The sequence below is a fragment of the Monomorium pharaonis genome, chromosome 5 (genome assembly GCF_013373865.1).
Source record: "Monomorium pharaonis isolate MP-MQ-018 chromosome 5, ASM1337386v2, whole genome shotgun sequence".
Lineage (NCBI taxonomy): Eukaryota > Metazoa > Arthropoda > Insecta > Hymenoptera > Formicidae > Monomorium > Monomorium pharaonis.
Window position 1 is genome coordinate 14,929,292 of NC_050471.1, and position 18,256 is coordinate 14,947,547.

An 18,256-nucleotide genomic window follows, 5' to 3' on the forward strand; every position below is an offset into this window, starting at 1 on the left:
AAAAAATTTAATGTTCGAAGAAAATTTGTTGTCTTTTGTCAAACAAAAAATTATAAATTAACTATTGAACTTTTTTATCTTTTTAAAATTTTTTAAACTTTTTTGAAGAAAATTAGAAATTAAATTAAAATATACGAATTTAATACATTTATACACTTTATATTTCTGCAAAGGGCATAGAAGGATAAGTATGTGTGTGTTGCCCTCACACGGATTTCATTGAGATTTTTACAAAACGTTAGGATTGATGTGAGATTAAATTTCCTCAAGTATCAATCTGATAATAATTTTTATGGGAGTTATAGGAAAAAAAGGAAAAATTGAAAAATATTTTTTTCTCGAAAACGGCTGAACTGATCTTAATAAAAAAAAAAAATTATGGGTTTTAATGCCACAATGTGATTAAAAAATTACGGATTTTTTTTCTCAAATAATACGGATCAAAAAAATTGTCCAAATTTTTTTGGAATTTTTTTCTATGGAATTCAGATCAGGTACTATAACTTCTCTAATATGATATATTTAAATTTCAAAATGATCGAAAGGGTACTACATATATAAACTTAAACAAATATATATTTTTTATTATTTATATACATTTATAAATAATGTATACATATATATTATTAAATATATATGTACAGGGTGGTTGGCTATAAACATACAAACCTTATAATTTATAAAAAAATAAAGAACATCGAGATAAATACTATGTAAAATTTTGAGAAAAAATGTTAAATATATGATAAAACAAACCCGCAGTGGGCGGGCATTTAGGGCTTCAATCACCCTGTATATATATATATACATTATATTTCATGATTCTTGTAAAACTCCACATCCTACGAATGAGTGTATTTTTTGTATATGTGGGCTGGTACATGCAAAGATCTTGACACAATTGTCTTTGTATTGAACTCTTTATTAAAAGCTAAAGTACTTAGGGGGAATACACGTTATGGTCTAAACTGACTCTCCCTTAGAAGTAAGTATGTACTTCTGTTATCACACGAGAAGAGGACTCTGTGCTGTCCTGATTGGTCAGATTCCTGATTGGTCAAAATAAAATGTGTTCGTATATGACAGTATTGTATATTGTTATCTCTCAGTAAGTAATTCAAAGCATATGTCTACGAATTTATTAATTTTAGTAAAGCTTCTGTCTAAATAAGCTTGGGTATCGCCGACAGTAGCATTACTTATACAATAGACTTTCGATAAGTTACTACAAACGCTATAGGAAAAGAAAATTCTCAGAAAATGCACCTTACCGCGCCCTGTCGGCAATGCGCGCAGTAAGGCGGTGAGAGAGAGGCTGGCGATACTATATAGTGCAGCGACCGCGAAAGTAAACACGTATAAAAGTACGTGTGAAGGAAGCGGCATTTTATCGAAAGCAACTGTATTGTATTTCTGTGAGCGTTAAAGTTTTTTACTTCGCCGAATAATCAACACATTTATTTCGAATTTACGGTATAGTATATTATTTTAACTAATAAAACGCTTGAAAAATTACTTTCTTCTTCAGCGTTGTACTCTTGATAGTTGTTTTCTTTAATACTGTACTGTATAATAGTTGTAACACGCAACTTATGAAAGACACTATGCGCGTATTATCCATGTGTGCTTTCCAGCAAGACACAGTGTAACACAGTGTCCATTAGTGTAAGAAAGAACATGTCAGTGTGTCTCGATCACACTAGTGGACACTGTGTTACACTGTGTCTTGCTGGAAAGCACACCATATAAAACAATTCTTTGCCGCTCGCAGCAGTGGCAATTGACCGGGCTAGTTCGAAGTTTGCTAGTAGGTGGCGCAACCATTAGAGGAAAGGCCGAGTCTACATTGTAAGTAAAGCGTGCAGTGACGGATTACAGCAGCACTTTTCGACTACCCATTCCTAGGTATACAACGAGCACATTCATTTTTTTTTGCATTTTTAATTGTTCGTCCGATCTTCACTGATTTATTTTTAGATTTGTAGAAAGTAAAAAATATCTTATTGAATATTCTTATTATTTATTATGTTTTCAATTAACTTTCATAATTCTGTTTTTGGAATATTGACGGTCTTTTCTGATCTTTATAAATTTTTTTTTGCACAATTTAGACTTGTTAGTAATATTATTGTTTTCTTACTTCTACAACATCCACACTTATTTCTCTTTTAATTTTACATTTCTTAAATTCTATTTCGTTTCTTTAAAAAATAAAAATATTTACAACTAGCTATGCGTTGTAAACAACCTGCCACGCGTTGCTGTGGCTCTCTATTCTTATGCTACGTTTTTTTTAATTTTCTTTGCTTTCGTTGTTTAACTTTCAAGAGCCTTGCTTTACTGTTGCTCTTTTTAATTTATTTTTGAATAAGCATTTATATATCTTTATTAAATCTAATATTCATTTATTCACGTACTTCTAATTTTTTTTTTTTAAAAGCTGCCATGGATTTAGAAATCCATTCAAAAGACTGTTTTAAATAAGTTCCTTTTTTTCAATAAAATAACAGCCATCTTAATTTTTTTTATTACCTTAATTTAAACACAATAGAAACATTTTTCGCCTCTCCCGGTCTCTCCCGTCTCTCCCCGTCTCTCCTGGTCTCTCCCCGTCTCTCCCGGTCTCTCCTCATCTCTACCCGTCTCTACCCGTCTCTCTCCGTCTCTCCCGGTCTCTCCCCGTCTCTCCCGGTCTTTTCCCGTTTCTCCCCGTCTCTCCCGGTCTCTCCTCGTCTCTCCCGGTCTCTTCCCGTCTCAATGTGTCAAAATTTTAATAATATTAATGAAAAACTATTTTTTACACTTAAATTATGGCCATCATTTTTTAAACGCCGGTATATCCAAAATCAAACCCCATAAGAACACTCCCGTTTTCGAATGCAACATTGTGTCAAAATTTCAAATCCTGCCATTGATTCTAAAATATCTCTCACTATCATTTTTAATGAATTGTAGTAATTTTTTTTTTTAATGTTTAATTTATAATAATTAATATCATATCTTTAATATCTTTATTTTTTTAGAAATTAGTGTTCAATTTTAACTTTTTTAAAATCCTAAAAGAAGCCGTATATCCAAAAAATTACTCTCTTTCCTATACAGTTTATAAACCATACACACTCACTACACACACACACACACACACACACACACACACACACACACACACACACACACACACACACACACACACACACACACACACACTCTTAATAATTAATTTCTCTTTATTACTCTAAATCATTTAATCTCACTCTCTCTATCTCTCTCTCTGTCTATTTCTAATATCATTTAAAAAATATTTTTTTTAATTAAAAAAATTTAATTATTACCATCATTTCTGAAACACACGGTATTTCATAAATAAGACACCATAAAACACTCCCGATAATGAATACAACATTGTGTCAAAATTACAAAAAAATATCATTTAAAAAATATTGTTTAAAATTAACAAAATAATCTTTATGACCATCATTTTTGTAACACACGGTATTTCCAAAATCAGATCCCATAAAAACACTCCCATACGAATACAACGTTGTATCAAAATTACAAAAAAAATATCATTTAAAAAATATTGTTTAAAATTAAATTATGACCCTCATTTTTGAAACAACCGTATAACCAAAAACTGACCCCATAAGAAAACTCGCATATACGAATACAACGTTGTGTCAAAATTTCAAAAAAATATCATTAAAAAAATATTGTTTAAAATTAAATTATGTCCAGCATTTTTGAAACACACGGTATTTCCATAAACAGACCCCATAAGAACACGACCGGTAACGAAAGCAACGTTGTGTCAAAATTTCAAAGCAATCGGTGAATAACTTACGGAGATCTTAGATGAGTAACACACATTTTACATTTTTATTTATATAGATTGGAGATATCTTTCTTCCTACTTTTTGTTTTAATTGATATATTCAAAATGTTCGCATCCTTGATGAATCGTAAGTGCGGTGAATGCGATAAGTGTTTAAATAAAATTCCTGGTAAAAAAAAAGTTATAAAAACTAAAGATGAAGCAATTCATTTCAGCAACGAGCTTCAATGAAGAATTGTTGTTCATGATATTTTATGTAACAAATGACTTTTTCAATATAAAAAAATAAAAAACAGACCCGATTTGCAGATAACAGTGATGAACAATCAATCTCGTATTCTCTTTACAAATTAAATCTAATGCGAATGAATCAAATGATGAAAAAATGGATGTTCAAATTCAGCGGACTATTTCAACCCATAAGTATTACTATATCTGTTCTGCTACAAAAGAAATCACTGTCGTTCCGGAAAAAGCTCAGCACGCAAGCATTTATTAAGATGAGAATTTATATACCAGTGGGCAATCAGTGCTGTCGAAGCCACTTAATTAAAAAACCTTTTTTTATGACAAAGATTTCAATCATTTAAAAGTATTTTCCAAATCGTCACTCTTTAGAGCTTTTGAGATAGCAAAAATAATAAACAATTTCTCTATTAAATGTGACGCTATACGATAAGATCGGAGATTTTAGTCTTCCTGAGAAACAACTTCTCATTTTCACCGGTCTAACATGGGAAAATATAATACAACTAACAAGGGAACCTCGCGAACTCGAAAATTCTGATTTTAATGAAACTTGGCATAAATGTAGAGGGGGTAAATACATGAATTTAGAAATTTTTCGTAGCTGCCCAAAAACGGTTTAAAGGGGTGAAACTACCCTTCAAAGATTGAGACATTTTTCGTTTTCTCGATATATCTCGTAAACTAAACAAAATATTAAAAAATGTTTTATACAAAAGTTTTACAATAAAAGTACTTCTATCTAACTGCAGTAATTAAATTTAAAAAAAAAATTTTTTTTAAAACAATTTTTTAATAAAAAAAATTTTTTTTTTTTTCAAAATTTTATTCATGTAGTTAGATAGAGATATTGTTACCATAAAACTTTTGTATAAAACATTTTTTTATATCCCCAATATTTTTCGAGATATATCGAAAAAAGCAAAAATCTGCTCTACACTATGCACTAAAAAAAGCATGAGAGAATGCGATAGCACCGCGACGGAGAGCGTTAAAAAATATTTAAAAAAAATTCTTTATTAAGGTTTATTTATGATATTAAATATAATATGAAATACTAAAAATATAATAAAATAAAATAATATAAAATAATAATATTTTGTATAATATAATAATATGTAATAATATAATAATGTCGCACGTGAATGCATGCTGATGTGAGTGAGAGAGAAAGAGTAAATAATATTATTATAATATAGTAATATAATAATATAATATAATATAAAATATTTATATTCAGACTTCTTGGTCCGGATTCATTAGAGAAGATTTCTGGAACATTCCTGAAAGCCCATTAAAGAAGCTTAAAAAACTTCGATTCCTACTCCTACCAAATTGTCAAGTAAAAAAAAGAAACGATCTTCGATCTATATCAAATGTATGAAAAATGATCTGTGATCTGACCTAGATTTAATATTTTGATAAAGATCTTGATCTGATCTAGATTATTTATTTAATGATCTATTACAACACTGGTCTTCCAAAGTATTTCATCAGAAGACCTACTGGACTTTCCTGAAATGACGATAAGAGATTTAAAGATTCTGTTTACAGGAACTTATCAGTTATATCTCAGGCAGTGTCATCCTTGTCTAAGATAATTGATACAGATGGCCACATAAAAATGCAGTACGTTAAAGAAAAATTCAGTACGCTAAAATTACAAGTTCCATTTCGTCATGTTAATCAGAAAATGTACAGATGCTTATTAAAGTACAAACCCATTAGTGTTGATATATCCGGATTATTGCAGTATGCTTGTGATTGTGCAAATGGAAACAGAACTGTTGGATGCTGTTCACACATTGCTGCAATAATCTATTATTTGATTCATGTCAGGTATTTGACAAAAGTCTTTAAACCAGCTGAGATTCTCAGCGAAATGTTTCAGCAAAGTAATACTATTCTTGTTATTGAAACTGACAGCGACGAGGATTAAGAATGTTCCATGCTTGGGATGATGCGTTTTATTTATTTATAAGGTTTAGCCAACCTTTTTATAAGGTTATACATTTATAGCCAACCACCCAATATATATATATATTTAATAATATATACGTTGTTGTGAGCGAAACACTCACAACCAATAAAATCATATTATAAAATAAAGAAAATAAAATATTAAAATTATCAGATAGCTCGCCGAGGAAGGCTCGCTATCACAAGGTGTCAGGTGACACATGCCTCGTGCGCTGCCGGCCGGTCATCGCACTGGGCAACGCACCAGCCACCTTAAAGAATTAGCGAAGCCAGCTTAGCAACAATCATGCCGCCGGAAATGCATACCTGCATTTTGGCAATTGTTGCTAAACTCGCAAATATTTCCCGCGCGCCGGATGCGCGCGGGAATGACCATATATGGTCATGCGGAGGGCCCGATGCTCCCACTAATAACCAAATCCGCGACACTATTTAAGCTGCTGCCGAACAGCGGCCAGCGGAATCAGTGATTAGAAATTAAGCCGATACGTACGGCCTGCACGAGTGAATTACGAGTTCGGGACTTAGCCGCAAGCAAATCTCCAGCGAGCAAAGAGACGACGCGTTAACTCCGAGTCACGCGCCGTATCTAATCAAGTGTAACACGACGCGGCACCTTCGCCGACCGCAACCAATGTACAACCACAGTGAAATAAATCTTTTATATCAAGTTAACTTAGAATCAGTGAGTGAGTGATTTGAGGACCCTGCCAACAAAAACCTCCTCTTTCCGCGAGTTCCTACTCCTTGGGCAGCAACGAATCCCGAAAGATCTTTTGTCGCACCGCAAGGTACGGCAAAAATCATTTGTTGTACCGCAAGGCGCAACAACGTATACATTATGTATAAATGTATGTAAATAATAAAATATGTATATTTGTTTAAGATTATATATGTAATACCCTTTCGATCATTTTGAAATTTAAATATGTCATACTAGGGAAGTTATAGATTTTTCCTATAAAGAATGGTGATACCCGATTTGGATCCCATAGAAAAAAATTCCAAAAAATTTTGAGAATTTTTTTGACCCGCATTTAAAAAAAAATCTTTAATTTTTTTATCACATTGTGGGATTGAAACCCATAACATATTGTTTTAAATTAAGATCGGTTTAGCTGTTTTCAAGAAAAAAATATTTTTCTTGAAAACTTTATCTTTTTTTCCCTATAACTTCCATAAAAATTATTTTTTGGATATAATACTTGAGAAAATTTAATCTCACATCAATCCCAACGTTTTGTAAAAATCTCAATCAAATCCGTGCGGAGGCAGCACACACATGTTTATCCTGCTATGCCCTTTGTAAAATACGTTTTTATACTTATTTCAATACTTATAAGTTATAAATTTAATACGTCAATAAATATAAGAATGTGTGTTACTTGTTTATAAACTTCTTAGTTGTAATTCTTAGTAGTAATGTAATAATTTTTAATTTGATAGTGGAAAAAATTTCCAGAAAATAATGGTCTGATATGTTAAAAAAAAGTAGTAGGCGGTTATAAACCAGCATTTCGTTTTATTTAAATAACTCAGTAAATATTTATAATATAAGTTTGTTACTCGTAAAGTTCTACTAATTATGTTATAAGCAGAAGAATGCTTTGGATAATCATAAACATAATAATTTACTGAAGAGGAGAAAAGGTTGTAATTATGGAACCTGTAAGGGAATATGGAACATTATCAACAAATATTCTCAAAATTATTTTTGTCTTTAAAAAATAAAAAAGAAATTAATGTTCTTTGACAGATCTTGCATATCAATATCACAAAAGTATTAGTATTTTATACATATTATTACACAAAAGCATAAAAAATGTATGTAAATATTGGCTTTTGGCTTTTTTAATTTTGCGCATTGTAGAAGTATTATAAAAATATTGTAAAATAGTGTTTCGGTCTTGTCTCGACGAGACGAGACTAACTTGGTCTCGGACTTGGTCTCGGTCTGTTTTCGAAATTCTCGGTATCGTCTCGGGCTCGTCTGATCAAGTCTCAGTCTCGTCTCGATCTCGAGTCGAGAGTCTCGTTGGTCTCGATCGTTTTTATGCACGTGTTTTGTTGCGAATTTTTACTGCAAAACAGATGAACAATAAAATAACTGATCTTCGCAAACGACTTCTTCATCCAGTATAATATTAATTATATGAAATAACAAAAAAAAATTTGTTTTCAGGCAGGAATGTATTTTTATTTTATAATTTTTTTTTGCCCAGATAAAATTTTCAATTTAGGAAAAAGTTAATAAGTTAAAGTTTATGTGTTTCAAAAATAACTAGTTAAAGTTAAAAATTAAATTATTTAAAATTATCTAAATTAAATTAAAAGTTATTAACTTTTTAACTTATTATTAACTTTCAACTTTTTAACTAGTTACTACCCAACTCTGCTTTTCACAAAACGTTATGTATAGAGCTCTACATGTCATGTACGACTAGACGAAAACGATAGAATTGATGCGTTAATATATATTTGCAGCAGCTTTTAGGTTTCTTCCTAAAATCTTATTACCTGTCTTAAGATCAGACGGACCGCGAATATTATTATCAAGATTACGGCATTTGGATCAATAACGCCGCGATTCTTTGACGGAACGCGATCAATCGCAGCGCAGTTTTTAAAGGTCTCTGACTTTCCGCGGTGTCTATGCACTACACAATATGAAGCCGACACTTCAAATCGAGACGCCGCGGAGACACCGCGGAAAGTCAAAGACCTCTAAAAACCGCGCTACGATTGATCGCGATCCGTCAAAGACTCGCGGCGTCTCGATTTGAAGTGTCGGCTAACTTTTATATTGTGTAGCGCAGAGACACTGCAGGGACACTGCGGAAGACCTTTAAAAACTGCGCTGCAATTGATCGCGTCCCGTCAAAGAATCAAGGTGTTATTGATCCAAATGCCGCGATCTTGATAATAATATTCGCAGTCCGTCTGATCTTAAGACAGCCAATAAGATTTTAGGAAGAAACCTATAAAAGCTGCTGAATATATATTAACGCATCAGTTCTGTCGTTTTCATCTAGTCGTGCATGACGTGTGGAGCTCTGTACACAACGTTTATTTGTAAAAAGTGGATGTTTCGTGGTCGAACAATTTTTTGGAGTTCCGAATAGTTTGAAGTTCTTGATTACATTTCTAGGTAGTTTTCGACGAGTTCTGGCGAAAAGTCTTACAAGCCAAAGCGATCGGATCAACAACGGTTTGCAAGGTACAGTCATACATTAGAACGGTACTCGCAAAATTTTCAAAGTTCCGTGGTCGAAAAATTTTTTGGAGTTCCGGATAGTTCTGCTTACATTTCTGGATAGTTTTCGACGAGATTTTTTTAATTCGTTGAGAACTCTTCGAAATAAGTAAAATAACTATAAAAACATCTCAGAACTATTGTATCTTAAAATTATATTTACAACAATTTTTTATTTTTTTTTAATAAATAAAAAAAATTTTTTATGTTTCAAGAACTCTAGATAATAGCAAAATGAAGCTATTGAGCCAATCAGAACTATTCGATCGGAAATTTCGATAAGAAGTTAGCACCCCATTTTTTAAATTTTAATTTTTGACTTGTTAATCAACAGAACTTTTTCTAAATTAGAGAGGTAAAAGAACTCAGTTTAGTTTTCAATTTAGAAAGTAGAATGGAGCCATCTACGAGTGCAGAAAGTATAGAAAGTGCGGAAATCAAGAAAACAAATGTTCTTAACAAATATTTTTTATATATCATGGAAGAAAAAGAAAAATTTGGAAAATGCTTGATTTGTGAGCGTGAAAAGAAGTCCATAAAATTGATCAAAATGAAAGATAGTAATACGACGGGACTAAAGAAACATATAATGTCATGTCATAAAGAAATATTTAACAAACTTCAAAAAAAAAATGATGGACAGCTAACAATTAAGCAATCTATTCAACAGGCAAGTAAAAATAGCTTAATACATCATTTAGCCTTTCTGAAATTGGACAAGAAGAAAATATAATTGCCTAGCCAAAATCTTATTACTAGTGGAACTAAGACAGTCCCTAATGTTATCTAGAGATCTGTAAAATTGTTGTGTGATTCTCGCTAGTTTTTGAAATTAATTTGTCAATCCTGGCCCAGTATTATATGAATTATCGATTGCAACTGTATTTCACTAAATAAGTCTATAGTGGTCAGTAATTTTTAGCAAAACGGTGACACAACCATTAAAATTTACCCCATGTATCCCAAGTCTATGAGATTGCTTATCCTCTTTTTTAAATCATTAGATTCACAGAAATAGCAGACTAACAGAATACGAATATTCTTTAAAATTAATCAATTTATAATTGGAAAATTAAATTTTATGGAGTTAATAAACTACTCCTTATTTCTTTGCTTGCATATATAATATAAAAATGTCAAGCGATTAATAAAATATGATATTTTAATATCATGAATTTTGTCCAATTTTAGAAAGTATCAAGCATATGTATTTGACACACGCACGCACGCACGCACGCACGCACACACACACACGTACACGTACATATACACGGACATGCACACACAAAATAAATTTATTCTTAATCTTGCTCTTAATAGTCTTAATTTAAAATATTTTTACAATAAATTATGATTTTTTATATTTTATATTATAAAACAATAAATATATGTAGTAATAAGATAAAAAGTTAACAAAAAAAGAATCATTAGTTAATAATTAATATTAAATATTCAACTTATTATTTTTAAAATTAATACTGAATCTATTTTATGATTTAAGTTAAGTCGTTAATTTAAATGTTTTATTGTAATTCCGTAAAAACGTAATAAAATAAATATTCTAGCAAGCAACGTTTAGTTCAAAGTAATTAGTAGCGAAGTTAATTACTTTTTATTAATTATTATACAAGTTTAATTGCTATAATACCAAATATATTTTTTAGAAGAAAGAGTATTATAAATTCTTAATGAGCCTTTATGACAATTTAAATTTTTATCGTTTTCTATGATTTTGAGTTAAACAAATCGAAGTCAAAAACAAATTTACAAACTCAAGCTAAAATTCAAAAATTAGCAGCGGAATGGATATGCATTAAATATTTACCATTCAACTTTTTTGGATGATGAAGTAACATAAGAATTTTTTCGTAACTTGAATGACAACGTGGCAATGCCGAAACGTGACTATTTACGCTCTAAAGTTGAAGAAAATTTTGAAGTAATGCAAAAAAACTTAAAAACGATTTTAAACAAGAATGATTCCAAAATATCATTTACAATTGATGGTTGGACTTTTATTGCCTGTAACAGACCGTATTTCCTACGCGGACTAGCTCGGCTGTAGAAGGGTCCTTGAGACAATAGACTTGGTATACGAAATAAAAGATAATATATTTTATAGATCTCCGATATGTACAGTATATTTACAATCGTATGTATGTGTGTGTGTGTGTGTGTCGTGTGTTGTTCGGTGGAACGGTTATTTACAAGTGAGATGTGTGTGTATGTGTGTCTGTGTGTTTCGCGTGCCGCGAGACGAAACAGCTGTTCGCTGTTAGTCACGTAGCTAGCTTGGTGATGGTCGCGGTGTGAGGCGATGAGCCGGCGGGCGATGCCCCGGCGCGTGAAGCGGTGTTTCGTGGCGCGGTGTGGCGGGCGGTAGTCGCCGGAGCTTCGAGATCGGTGGTGCGCGGTACGTGGCGTGAAGCGCAGGGTATTATGCTGCACGGTGAGTGATCGAGGAAGTGCCGGTCGATCTCGAGATCTCTCGAGGGAGACGGAGAACTCTCCACCCCCGTTGTGTTCGAGCCGGGTGATCGGGCGTTTGAGGAAAGTCCGTAGCCGAGAACTCTCGGCGAAGGCGGAGTACGCTCTACCCACTGCTACGACGATGAACTAGGAGTTAGAATGCAAGCGGTACCAAGAGCTCTCGGTTAAGGCGAAGAACACTCTACCCTATTTGCCGGTCGCAGGAAACTTCTCGGGATAGTACTCTGGCCGGGATTGGAATCCAGTGTACGGTCGGAGCGAGAAGTGTCGCAGCCTCCACCGGAGCGGCTTTTTATACCCGCTCGGGTGGAGGATCGGGGACCCTTGTGGATCTTCGGGTTTCCCCGCACTCACTCCCCTCCCGTGGAGGTTGGGAGAGCGCGGGGAAATACGCGGAGTGGAGACAATGATTCGCCTCAACGCTTTTTATTGCGGCGATTAGGACGAGCCGGTGCCCGTTTGTGCGGTCCGGCGGATGTTCGGCCGGACCGCGCGCGGTCGGTGATGCCGGCGGATGGAAGGTTCGTTACATCACCCCCCCCCGTTAAATAGCGCCTGTATTTGAGGCGCTTATGGCCCCGCCGTGGGGGCATACGATTTCTCTTTACAGGAGCGTAGTCGTCCTATGCCGTCGAAGCGCAAGTGCCAGTGGCGGTGTCCAAGGCGGGCCTTGTACTGGCGTCTGACGTGGACCGCGAAGTGTGGCACGTCCACGGTGATCCCGGGTGCTACCTCGACGGTAATGGGCGGCGGAGGAGCTGGGCCATACACCCGTATTGGCTCCAAGGTCGGGCGTGGCGGCGGCGGCGTGGTTGCTGTTGGTCGCCGCGGCCTTGCGGGTGGTGGTGCGATTAGCCAGGCGTTCTTCTCGGTATTCCGCCGGTCGGAGGATTGCACCAGCCGTCCCTTGCGGTAGCCTACCAGCGCGACCTTGGGCGCTGGTGGTCCCGGTGGTGGTGCGGTGTTGGTGCCGGGCCGATCGAATCCGGGTTGCGCCGGATCGTACTCCTCGGGCTCCTCTAGAAACGCGTTTATCGCAGCCAGGATCTCGTCTCAGTCCATCGTCTTAAGCAAAGTGAAGTCTCCTTCGTTTCGTGCCTTCGGTAAGCTGCCCCCCCCCTCTTTCGGTAGTTTTGTTATTGGGTCGTTGTTCTTTATTCCTCGGAGGTGTTTACATCCTCGGCGCGGTTGCTTGTGGAGGGTCGGCGGCCTTTAAATCTTGTGTATGTACGTGCCGGTACCATTTTCCGGTCGAGCTCCGTAGATCGACTATCACGGGGGAGACAATGCGACGCACCTCCAGGGGTCTGATGAATTTTGGCGCTAATTTGGCATTAAACGCGTCCGCGCGTTTGGAGAGGAGATGGTCACGCTTCCACACCCACTCTCATATTTTCAGTCGCCAGTCGCGGCGGCGCAGGTTATAATATTTTTCCTGATGTTGAAAGGCGCGCGCGGTCTTAATTCGCACGAGCTCGTACGCTTCCTGCAAGCGCTGTTGCAGCGTGTGTCGCGGTGGTCGCCCCTCGGTGGCGGGCTCGGTGGGACGCCGTAATTCACGCCCGTACAGGAGGAACGCGGGCGTATAGCCGGTGGCGTCGTGTCGTGCGGTGTTATACGCGAAGTGGAACTCCCCGACATGCTCGTCCCAGGCGCGGTGATTACGGCGGACGTATTGCCCTATCATAGTTTTAATCACGCGGTTTGTACGCTCGACGGGGTTATAATGGGGAGCGTACGCCAGACGATGGCGGATGCCGCTTTTTTCGAGTAGCTGCTCAAACAACGACGACCGCAGCTGGGTTCCGTTATCAGAGAGGATCTCCTCCGGGCATCCGTGGCGGAGGATAATGGCTTCGGAGAGGCTGGAGACGACGCTGCTCGTGGAAGCGCGTCGCGTGTGCGCACCTCGAGCCACCGGGTGAATCGGTCCTGCATCGTCAGCACCTGTGCCCGAGTGGTTCGGGACAGCGGACCGACCAGGTCGATGGTTACTTGTTGCCAGGGTCGCGTGGTGGGGTGACCGTGGTGGGGTGTAATAGGCCGGCGGGGCGCGTCTGAGCGGGCTTATGCGCCAAGCACTCGCGGCAGCGGCGGACGTATCGCGAGATTTCGCCGAACATACCCGGCCAGTAATAATGCTCCGCGATGCGCGCGATTGTCTTTGCGATCCCCAAGTATCCCGCGGTCGGTTCGTCGTAGTACCGCCGAAGCGGTATATACGCGGAGCGGAGACGATGATTCGCCTCGGCGCTTTTTATTACGGCGATTAGGACGGACCGGTGCCCGTTTGTGCGGTCTGGCGGGTGTTCGGCCGGACCGCGCGCGGTCGGTGATGCCGGCGGACGGGAGGTTCGTTACATGCCAATAAATCATTTTACGGTATCACTACTCATTTTATTGATGATAACTGGGAATTGCAATCTGTAGTATTAGATTTCGTACTTGCGAATGGCAATCATACCGACAAAGATATAGCTTCCATATTTTTTTCTGTATTACAAAAATATGAACTTGAAAAAAAATGTGGAGGAATTACTGTTGATAACGCTGCAGCAAATACCACGTTTATAGAAGAACTAAAAATTTTAATGAATGAATGTGGAATTGAATTTAATGCAAAAGAACAGCATTTCCGTTGTTTTGCACATTATTAATCTCGGAGTACAAGATACTTTTAAGCTGCTACAATTGAAAGGCAATTATTAATATTTCATCTACTGAAATATTTGTCGACGATGACGATGACGACGATAGTAAAGAAGAAGAGGAACCAACATGCAATTTTACATGCAAATTTGTCAAGCGTATCAAAACTTCAAATATTATTTAAGAAATTACGATTGTCAGAACAATGGTCAAATAAATTAAAAAGTTGTTGTGAAACCACGAATGTAAAATATTTATCGCCAAGCATAGATGTCTCGACGCGTTGGAATAGTACACACGATATGCTCAAAATCGGTTTACATTTAAAAAGTCCATTGAATATTCTTTGTGACAATAATGAGTGTTTTTACGAATTAAAAATTAATGATGATGAGTGGGAATTGTTAGAAAAATGCAATAAAATTTTAAAGTGGTTTAAAACAGTATCAATAGTTTTAGGAGGCGATAAATATGTTACTATACCTATGGTTGTTGTTGCATTTAACATGTTGATTGATAACATTGAGAAACAAATATTCAAACTAAATGCTAAAAAAGATCGGAATAAAGTAGATGAAATATTAATAATTGCCTTTCAAGCAGGACGTGATAAAATGTTAAAACATTACTCTAAAACAAACTGGACGTATTGTTCGTCATTAATTTTAGATCCGCGACATAAAATAGAGAGTTTTAATGCTACTTCCTGGGGTCAAGAAATAAAGACAGACACAATAAAGATTTTTAAAGAAATGTACAGAAACTACAGAAAGTTGTCATAAAAATCATGAAAATTGTCAAAATGAAATTTCAACATCTGATGCCATGGATATATCCACTGAAGACGAAATTTCGATTTGATATATGTAGAAAGAAAAACGTATGCTGAAGATGAAGAAATTGACTCTTATGAAAATTCTTTGAAAGTTTTAAAAGGTTGCAACATTTTAAACTGGTGGAAACTTCATCAAAATACATATTCAACATTATCAAAAATAGCTAGAGATATATTCGGAATTACTGCAACTTCAGTACCGGCTGAGAGATTATTTTCCAAAGCATCATTAGTCATACGAAAACATAGAAACCGCTTAAATGCAACATCAGCCAAAATCATTTTGTGTACGAACTCGTGGCTTACGTGTAGTCTTCACGACAAAATTAAACATTTGTAATAATAATAAATACTTGTTAAAATGGAATCCATTACATAATTACTATATTATTTAAATATTCTGTAATATTTATTAATAATTATTATACAACTTTAACTGAACAAATTTATTAAAAATAAATAATTAAGTAAAAAAATCGAGAATTTTGACCGAGAGACCGAGAATCTCGACGAGACTAGCCGAGAGTCTCGGTCTCGTTGATACTTTCGGCGGAATGGTCTCGGTCTCGGTCTTGATTTGAAAACAGAGTCTCGGTCTCGGTATCGTCCGAAACACTATTTATGTTAAAAAAGATAATTTTAATATAATACATTTGTTTATTTGGAGTAATTTAAAAAAGAATAAATTAATTAATAAAAAAATTAAAAAATATTATCTCAATATAGAGTTGAAAGATGGGATGGATGAAGTATTAATAAGAGCACAAATGGAATATGAAAAAAACGAAGAAGGAAAGATAGTAAACTCCCCCTCCCCCCCAAAAAGCCAGGAAGCAAAAAAATGCAGGGAAAACGGATTCAACGAAAATGATAAAAAGAAAAAAAGGCAATAATAAAAAAAATGTCAAGTAATTTAAAAAAGAAAAAATTAATTAATTAATAATAAATTTAAAAAATATAATCAAAAAGATTAATTAATGAAATAAAAGTTAATTTTATTTCATTTAAGAAAAAATTAATTAATTTAAAAAAAAATTTGAAAAATATAATCTTAATATAGAGTTGAAAGATGGAATGGATGAGGTATTATTAAGAGCACAAATGGAATATGAAAATAACGTAGAGAGAAGAAGATAGGAAACTTACACCCTCAAAAAAGCCAGGAAGCAATAAAACGAAGGGAAAACGGATCCCACGAAAATGGAAAAAAGAAAAAAATGGAAATAATTTTAGATTACAAAAAAACCTCTAATATTATCGTAAGATTAGCATATTTATATAAGAAATAAAGTGAGAAAAATGGTCAAAAAAGTTTAAGATATAATTATTGTATAAGATTAGCATATTTATATAGAAAATAAAGAGAGATAAATGACCAAAAAAGTATGTTTAAGGGAGAGAGTGTGGGGAAGTTTATGAGTGTTTATATGTGTATATTAATTTAAAAGGTAATTTAAAAGGTTAAAAAAAGATTGACGAAATATTAAAAAAAAAGATTAGTCAAAATATTAACATATATGAGAAGAAGAGCACGAAAATTTTAAAAACTTAAAGGAAAGAAAGGTAATTTATGAAGAAATTGTTCACAAATAGGAATAAATTTACTGTTAAATTTGAGTTTGAAGGTAGAAAAGGTAAGAAAATACATCATATTATGTAGATTTGAAGTAAATAAAAAAATAATGACATGATGTAAAAAATTAAGAAAAAAGGTTAAAAATAAGATATTGAAAAAATAAATGTAAAAAAATTAAAAAAAATAAAAGAAAATAAATTTTTTTTTAAAGGATTGAACAAAAAAGTTGTTAATTTTCAAATTACGACATTTTAAAAAAATTTGCTAGGAAAGAAAGAAAATTTGGGTAGAAACGGCTCCCCCAGTAGAAGAAATTTACTATTAATTTGGAGTCGGAAGGAAGAAAAGGTATGAATGGGAAAGTATTTTAAAAGAAAACAAATCCGTGAAAAGACTTAGGAAAAAAATAGGGTTAACAGCGTACAACGTTTGGAAAAAAGTTAGATTTTGAAAGAGAAAAAAAAGTAAAGTTAATTAATATCTTTGCTAATTATTTATAAAATTGTAAAATAAAAAGAGATTTTATTTAGATGGCGAAAAAATTATAAAATTATTAATAGAATTAAAAAGATTATAATATATTAAAATAATTACATTTATTGGCGAACATTAATATAAAAGATTAAATCTTTGTATTAATGATTGAGTAATATTTAAAAATATTTAGAATTATGACTATTAAAATCCCACCAAACACCAAGTTACATGTAACGTGCCTGTTAGTTGTAATTTCCCACTCAACAATGTAATTGTAATATAACACGTGTGTTATATTACAATTATATTATTGAGTGGGAAATTACAACTAACAGGCACGTTACATGTAACTTTGTGTTTGCTGGGATAGGTATTCTTCCTACTAAAGAAGCTGAATACGAATATGATATTGTAAGTTTGCTCTTGAGCAAAAAGTTGTTTACGAAAAAATAATGAAAACTGTCAATAATGGAAAAGGAGCAATCTTCTTTTTAGATGCGCTTGGAGGAATTGGAAAAACGTTCCTATTAAAATTGATTTTGGCAGCAATTAGATCACAAAATGATATAGCCATAGCTCTAGCATCGTCAGGAATAGCAGCGACCTTGCTACCAGGTGGAAGAACTGCTCATTTCGCTTTGAAATTGCCATTGAACATACAAAACAATGAATTTCCAACATGCAACATTACAAGAGCATCAAGCATGGGAAAAGTATTGCAGAAAGTAATGCAAACTTATTATTTGGGATGAATGCACAATGGCGCACAAAAAAACACTCGAAGCACTAGATCGATCATTGCAAGATTTGCGAGAAAACAATAGACCATTTGGGAACGCAATAATATTGTTTGCAGAAGATTTCCGGCAAACATTACCTGTAATTCCTAGATCGACACCAGCAGATGAAATAAATGCA

At 34.7% G+C, this 18,256-nt stretch overlaps 1 protein-coding gene across 3 annotated transcripts in view; it reads right to left on the bottom strand.

Moving 5' to 3' along the window:
• LOC105837687 (probable 2-oxoglutarate dehydrogenase E1 component DHKTD1, mitochondrial) overlaps positions 1-18,256 on the bottom strand; it is a 349,118-nt gene that overhangs the window by 251,237 nt on the left and 79,625 nt on the right. The gene's annotated exons all lie outside the window — the stretch shown is intronic.